Consider the following 8,549-nt stretch of genomic DNA (forward strand, 5'->3'; position numbering starts at 1 on the left):
AAGTATATTTTTATACTCTTTACCTAGATAAATGGGCCTTTTTAAAGTGAGTTCTTTTATTACGCAATAATACTTGCTTAATTCTGATTATCACATGGTTTATATATAATGAATAATCAACTTGTAGTTGAGATTTTTTTTTTTTTTGGAGGCAAAGTTTCACTTTGTTGCCCTTGGTAGAAGAGTACTGTGGCATCATAGTTCACAGCAACCTCAAATTCTTTGGCTCAAGTGATTCTCTTGCCTCAGTCTCCCAAGTAGCTGGGACTACAGGTGCCCAAAACAAGGCCTGGCTATTTTTTTAGAGGCAAGATCTCACTCTGGCTCAAGCTGGTCTCCAATCTGTGAGCTCAAGGCAATCTACCCTGCCTTGACCTCCCAGAGTGCTAGGATTACAGGTGTGGGCCACTGTGCTCGGCCCTGCAGTTGGTTTACACTTTACAAATCAGTTTCAACAGGTCAGCAAGACATAATCAGTATTTTGATTGTGCACTGAATATTTTCATTCCTGACAAATCAAGCAACAACGAACACACATTATGCAATCACTATGATGAACTAAAAGGTCTCAGTGGTCTGGATAGGAGGCATTAGTATCTCACATTAGATGGCCTACTAACAATATAAACAGCAGCTGTCCACCACAATAGATAATTCTGTCTCCACACAGAGGTGAAAGACTGTTACCTTCATTCTGATATCCCTACCTATGAAAGAACCCATGAGAAAATACAGATGGCAACCTACTTTCTTGACTTCTTCAAAATGTGATATTGCTTCACGGTCCAATACAACAGGTATGCAATGGAGGTAGCAGCCTGCTAAAAGGAGGACGGTCACTGCTCATTGCAAAACGGGGAGATAACTGAGAAAGCAACAAACCCTGGCTTAGAATCACAGGTTCTTCATATAAATAAGAAGTTAGCCCAATGTTGGAAACATGGTAGATCAAAATTATTATGCTTATTATGTAATTTGCTGTATTCTCTTGAGAAAATTATTTAACATCCTTAGATGTAGGTTTTAGGTGTACCATCTATAAAGCAGAGACTAAATGAGTCTGTGAAAGTGCCTCATGCTTAGTTCCCTACATGGTAGTCTCCCCTTTCCAGGTAAAACGGGAAGAATGCAGCTTCTTTTCTCAGCCCTTTAAAATTCTCAACTATAAAATCTCCTAAATGAGGAGGGGTAGGAAAACCTGAAATAAATGAACCTAACTGTATTTCAAATGAATATTCTAACCACAAAGGAGGTGGGGTAAAGGGAGGCAGAACTAATTTAAGTAACTTGTGAGTAAGGGATTTGACTATATACATTTAATCTTAAGTACAGTTGAAGGGGTAGGAATTTACAACAAATCTTGAGCTGTTCTTTTATAGGTTTATTTATTATAGTGATATGGGAAAAAACACCTACAACTATTTTACATGTATCAAAGGATTGAATAATTAAGTAAATATATTGGTGTTCTCACTACAAGAAAAAACAGAAAAGTATGAAATGAGGAAAAAAAGAATAAACCCTGTGCTAACTAGAGAGCACAGGACATCTAACTGTGACCAGGAACCTTCAGAGCCTCAGCAACCAGAGAGAATTAAATATGGGTGATGTTAAGAAAAGCAAGATTTCTGTCCAGGAGTCTGCCCCGTGCCACAGTGGAAAAGGGTGGCAAGCACAAGTGGAGGCCAAATCTCCATCGTCTCTTTGGGAAGACAGGTCACACTTCTGGCTTCTCTTACACAAGTCATTAAGAATAGAGGCATTGGGCGGTGCCTGGGCTCAGTGTGTAGAGCGCTGGCCCCATATACCAAGGGTAGCGGGTTCAAACCTGGCTCCAGCCAAACTGCAACAAAAAAATAGCTGGGCATTGTGTGCGTACCTGTGGTCCCAGCTACTTGGGAGGCTGAAGCAAGAGATAAGCCCAAGAGTTTGAGGTTGCTGTGAGTTGTGATGCCATAGCACTCTACTGAGGGTGATAAACTGAGACTGTCTCTACAAAAAAAAAAAAAAAAACAGAGGCATCACCTTGGGGAGAGGATACACTGATGAAGTAATTGCAGAATCCCAAGAAGCACGTCTCTGGAACAAAAATAATCCTCATGGACATTAAGGAGAAGGGAGAAAGGAGACTTGATAGAATAATCTCCAAAAAACTACTAATGAATAATCGTTGGCCACCGTCTTATTACAAAAGGGAAATGTCTCATGGGTTTCTTTTATATGTACCATAATTTAATTGGTCTCATACATCGGAATTCAGACCATGAATGAATGACAGAATATTTTTGTTAAAGGGTCCTGATTTAACTGAAACTGCCATGTGGTAGGCAGTGCCTGTGGCTCAGTGGGTAGGGCGCTGGCCCCATACATGGAGGGTGGCGGGTTCAGCCCTGGCCAAAATGCAACAAAAAAATAGCCAGGCATTGTGGCGGGCACCTGTAGCCAGCTACTGGGGAGGCTGGAGCAAGAGAATCGCCTAAGCCTTGGAGTTGGAAGTTGCTGTGAGCTGTGATGCCACAGCACTCTACCAAGGAAGATAAAGTGAAACTCTCTCTCTATAAAAAAAGAAAAAAAGATTGCCTTGTAGTTAAATGAATATGATTTGTTTTTTGGATTCTGATGGTAATTCCAATTCAGTGAATGCTATCACTGTTTTCCCCTTCTAAAGACATGACTGGATGTAATTAATAAGGTTCAACTTTGCCATCTCAAAACCTACTGGAGATTGTTTTGTTTTGTTTTGTTTTAAGAGACAGTCTCACTTTATCACCCATGGTAGAGTGCCCTGACATCACAGGCTCACAGCAACCTCCAGCTCTTGGGCTTAGGCGATTCTCTTGCCTCAGCCACCCAAGTAGCTGGGACTACAGGCACCCACCACAATGCCCGGCTATTTTTTTGTTGCAGTTTGGCCGGGGCCGGGTTTGAACCCGCCACCCTCGGTATATGGGGCTGGTGTCCTACTCACTGAGCCACAGGTGCCGCCCTGAAGATTGTTTTTATATTAAGATTTATACCTGCCAAGCACAATGGCTCATTCCAGTAATCCCAACACTCTAGGAGGCCAAGGCAGGTGGACTGCCTGAGCTCAGGAGTTCCAGACCAGCACCAGCAGGAGTGAAAACCCATCTCTACTAAAAATAGAAAGGAGAAAAAAAAAAAAAAAACCTAGCAGGGCTTAGTGGCACGTACACACCTATAGTCCCAAACTACTCAGGCGACTGAGGCAAGAGGATTGTTTAAGCCCAAGAGATTGAGGTTGCTGTGAGCTATGATAATAGGACAGCATGCTACCCAGGGAAACACAGTGAGACTCTGTCTCCAAAAAGAAAAAAAACAAAAGTTATATTACTGGTCATGTGAATATATTTACATCCTAAGGAAATCCCTTCACTGTCTCAGAAATAAGACTCACCGGTGTTTTGTGTTCATTAGGCTGTTGAAGGTGAGGACTGGAGATAAAGTAGCAACGTTTACTTCGTAGTTCGGTCTTCGCTATGCCAATCTCATTTCCCTCTGTCTACTAAAATGCCACCTCTTATTTACTGGGGAAAAAAAAAACTAGATGCCCACTTTTCACCCTACATAAAAAACCAACTTGAATCAAACACTTAAATGTAAGATCCGAAACAATAAAACTACTAGAAGAAAACATAAGGAAAATACCTTAGGACAGGCGTCCTCAAACTATGTCACGTGGGCCACATGTGGCCCACTGAGGACATTTATCCAGCCCGCTGGGTGTTTTTGCCGCCGCTGCCTGTCCTGCTTAGCAGCCGACTCATCCTGGGGCCCACAGTCCGGCCCTCCAATGGTCTGAGGGACAGTGAATTGGCCCCCTGTTTAAAAAGTTTGAGGACCCCTGCTTTAGGACTTTCTTCTGGGAACGATTATATGAACAAAAACTCAAAAGGAGAGGCAACACAAGCAAAAATTTTGAAGTAAGATTATATCAAACTAAAAAACTAATATATAATTAAAAAACTTTTGTACAGCTTTCAACAGAATGAAAAGACACAATGAGAAAACTGATCCAACAGGAAATTAACATCCAGAATATATAAGGAACTAAAAAAACCAACAGCAAAATAGAATCTAATTTAAAAATGGGCAAATGATCTGAACACACATTTCTTACACATACACATGCACACACCATATGTATGGCAAAAAATATGTATTTTAAAATGTTCAGCCTCACTAATCATCAAGGAAATGCAAATCAAAACCAAAATGAGGTATCATTTCACCCTGGTGAAGATGGCTAGTACCAAAAAGACAAAAAATAACCAACGCTGGAGAGGACTCACAGAAGGGGAACTCTTACACACCAGCAGTAAGACCACTATGGAGGGCAGTATGGAGGTTCCTCAAAAAAACTACAAAAGATGACCCATCAATCCCACTACGGGGCATTTATCCAAAGGAAAGGAAATTATTGTATCAGAGACATTTGCACTGCCCTGTTTCCTGCAGCACTACTCACAACTCCCACGACATGGAATCAACCTAGATGTGCCACGACAGATAAATGGATAAGGTTTGGGATGTATATAAAATGGAATACTATTCAGCCATAAGAAAGAATAAAATCCTATCGTTCATGACAACATGAATGGAACTGGAGGACATTAGGTTAAGTGAGAAAAGTCAGAAACAAATTAAACACTGCATGTTCTTACTCATATGTGAAAGCTAAAAAAGAAAAGTTGACCTCACAGAAGTAAACAGAGAATATTCAGAGATAGGGAAGGGTAGGGAGAAATTTGTGGAAGGATACAAAATTATAGATGGACAGGAGTAATAAGCTCTAATGTTTAATAGCTAACAATATATAGTTCAAAATAGCTAGAAAGATACTGAATGTTCTCAGCATAAAAAAATGATCAATGTTTGAGATAATGGATATGTTAATTACCCGATCTGATCAGTATATGTTATATGCATCAAAGCATCCTTATGTACTCCATAAATATATATAATTACCATGTGTCAATTAAAAAATTATTTTAAGGATTAGATATATTTCAGATTGAAATGCCAAAATACACATGATAACACAATGCCTGGCCCTAAACTACATCTTAGAGGGAGACAAAAGACATTATTAGGTCAACTAACAAAATTAGAACACAGATGGTAGATCTTAAAAAAGTATTCTATGGGCCAGGCTTCATCGCTCATGCCTGTAATCCCAGCACTCAAGGAGACTGAGGCAGGAGGACCACTGGAAGTCAGAAGGTCAAGACCAGCCACAGCAAAGAGAGACCCTGTCAAAAAAGAAAAAGAGGAAGGAAGAAGGGGAGAGGAGGGAAAGGGACGAGAAAGAAAATGAAAGGAGGGGAGAGGAGGGTTTAGCTACGTGGCTAGGATTGCTTGAGCCCAGGAGTCTAAGGTTGCTGTGAGCTAGGCAGATGCCATGGCACTCCAGCCCACGCAACAGAGTCTCACTGTCTCAAAAAAAAAAAAAAGAAAGAAAGAAAGAAAGAAAAGAAAAGAAAAAAAGAGGTATTCTATCAATGTAAATTTTTGGAGTTAATGGTCATACTGAGGTTGTGAACAAAAGTATCCCTATTTGAAGTATTTAGAATAAAAGGCCACAAAGTATTTCTATAGAAAGATCACGAAGGATACAGCAAATAGGATAAAATATTAACAGGTGAATTTAGTCAAAGGGTCTGATACAATCTTCATACTATTTTTTGGGGGGTGAGGGAGACAGAATCTCATTCCTCAGTAGAGTGCCTTGGAGTCACAGCTCACAGCAACCTCCAACTCTTGGGCTTAAGTGATTCTCTTGCCTCAGCAAGACTACAGGTACCTGCCACAACGCCTGGCTATTTATTGGTTGCAGTTGTCAAGGTTGTTTGTCAGGCCCAGGCAGGATTCGAACCTGCCAGCTCTGGTGTATGTGGCTGGCGCCCTAGCTGCTAAGCTATAGGTGCTGAGCCTCTTCATACTACTTTTATTTTTCCAACTTCTTTTTAAGTTTGAAGTTATATCCATATAAAAAGTTAATTTATGGATAGGGTGCTGGCCACGTACACTGAAGCTGGTGGGTTCAAATGTGGCCCAGGCCAGCTAAAATCAACAATGACAACTGCAACAACAACAACAACTAGCCTGTAGTCCCAGCTACTTGGAAGGCTGAGGCAAGAGAATCACGTATGCCCAAGAGTTGGAGGTTGCTGTGAGCTGTGACACCACGGCACTCTACCCAGGGCGACATAGTGAGACTCTGCTATAAAATAAATAAATAAATAAAATAAAAAGTAAAAAGTTAATTAAAGAAAGCAATTAGCTTTAAAACACTTCCTAAATGATACCACAGGTTTTTTTTCATTTTGCTTAATTCTAATCAGAGAGAATTTAGCAACTAATGTATCATAAACTCTTTTTCTTGCATAGATTTATTTTTCACTTCTGAACAAATCTAAACGTTTCTTTGCTCTTGGTCACACATGGTTACTTCACAAATCCATCTATGTGCCTAGCTGCAAGCGAGTAGGTTTACCTACTGGCCAGATTACACATCAAACCAAAAGCTGGAAAATATTTAATCATATTTACATAAATTAACAGGTCTGTGCATTGTACTCATATTGATTATCTGTAACTTTCATAAAATCATCTCTTCTACTTAGACTATCCCACGGGAGACAGCTGTTGTTCTTTCTAGCATGTGCTAGAGACCTTCTACTAGTAATCATGACACACTCACATACCTCTAAGCTTTTGTTCCTATGGCAAACCAAGACCCTCATGCACCATCTGCCAAAACATTCCAATTGTCGCGTGGTAATGCTGCCTACCAGCTAACTATTACTTTTGGAATCACCATTTTGGCCTATATACAGAATAAATGTATGCAAGTATTAGAGTATTTTACCTTATACCTTTGTTACTGTATTTTTAATGTGAGTGGAAAATTGAAAAACTAAAATAATCATAATATATTTTAAACTGAGTACCCAAAGCATAAATCTCTGGCCACAGATTTTTTTTTTTTAATTAAAGAACACATATGAAATGCTGGGTCTAAATCATTAAAAATTCCGCTACATAATGAGATAATAAAAGTACAGAATAAAGTGAATGCTGATAATTATGCACTGAGAAAAAAAATCAGCATTTACATTCTAATATGAAAAACAGTTTCTCACAAACTACTGTATCAAGGGAGGAAGACTGGTACTCATTAATTTTCTTGACAAATTTTACCCCCTCATGCTATTACACTGTTAGCACCAATGTCTACATAATAACTTATTCATCTCTCTCACAAAATCAGTCTTTCTTCCCCAAACTAAAACTGAATTCTGCCTACAAAATGTCGTCTTAAGAAAACGAGTAATGATCCTTTTGTAGTTCATAAGTGTGACAACTGAGTTTTCACGCTTATGTGTGAGATGTGCCTCCCAAAGAGAGTCAAATCTTGTTACCAGTGCATATCATCCTTCTGAAAAGAGAAAAGCATACACACACACACCCCCTGAGAACAAATGAGATAGTAAGTAACTCGAGGAATTTAATATATTAGTTATTATTTAATACTTAGTGATCTCAGTTTTTAAATGTGTATACATTTATAAGACCTGGAAAATATTTTTAAAACATCTAAGTACATCTTAATTAGAGGTAAGAAATTTTTAAGCCACCTGAGTGAGAACAGATCCCTCTTTACGTTTTATCAGTCCATAGCTATACTTCATTCCATTTGACTTTGGTACACTTTGAACTTGCTCTTTCAGGACGGAAGCACCTACACACATTATAACATCCATCATCACGGTTAGCTACGTCCTTACCAGTCTCTCTCCACCAGCCGACTTATAGTTGCATGATGGCAAGACTTCGTCTGAGTCTTCATCGGCCTGCTCCCAAGATAACCTACTGTAGTGTTTGTTTACATAAGAGATGCCTGTTATAATTTAGTCAAGGAAATTATACCCCTTCCTTGTATAGAAAAGGAAACTGACATCTAGAGAAATGAAGTGATTGTCAGTAATAAAGCAAAGACTAAAAATTCACATACAAACACTAAATTTCCTTCCCAAGACTTCTGTGGAATGCACACATTTGGCATATTCCAATAATTCCTCTATTCCCTAGAGAGTTGCTATGCTAGTTCATATCAAAAAAGGTTAAATGAAAGAAGCAAGAATAATTATTTTCTCAGAGAAAGGACATAAAATTGCTTACTTTCTTCTTCAACCATCTCAACTAAGCCTTCAAAGTCACTGCCATTAATTCTAAATTATTAGACTATTTACAGATCCCTAGGTTTAACAAAATCAGTCCAAGAAACAGCTCACTCCTGAAATACTGAAGTTACTGAGAGCTGCCATCTACTAGAGGACTGCTGGCTTTAAGTTATGAGAGGACTGCAGGGAAGGAAAAATTTTGCTCCTCCTTGCTCTTTACCAAAATACCATCGCCATGCTGCTCTGGACTTGTAACACTGTCGCCATGCTCCTCTGGACTTCTAATACCATTGCCATGCTGCTCTGGACTTCTAATACCATTGCCATGCTGCTCTGGACTTCTAA

General features: G+C 39.3%; 1 protein-coding gene and 1 non-coding gene across 3 annotated transcripts in view; one reads left to right on the top strand and one right to left on the bottom strand.

The window, feature by feature from the left end:
- Positions 1-8,549, bottom strand: part of RTN4 (reticulon 4) — an 82,354-nt gene that overhangs the window by 47,523 nt on the left and 26,282 nt on the right. The gene's annotated exons all lie outside the window — the stretch shown is intronic.
- Positions 7,357-7,465, top strand: LOC111724630. The gene has a single exon (XR_002772895.1). It is a non-coding gene; the product is annotated as a small nucleolar RNA U13 (small nucleolar RNA).

This window comes from Otolemur garnettii, unplaced genomic scaffold, assembly GCF_000181295.1.
Source record: "Otolemur garnettii isolate 467f Iridium unplaced genomic scaffold, OtoGar3 scaffold00024, whole genome shotgun sequence".
NCBI lineage: Eukaryota > Metazoa > Chordata > Mammalia > Primates > Galagidae > Otolemur > Otolemur garnettii.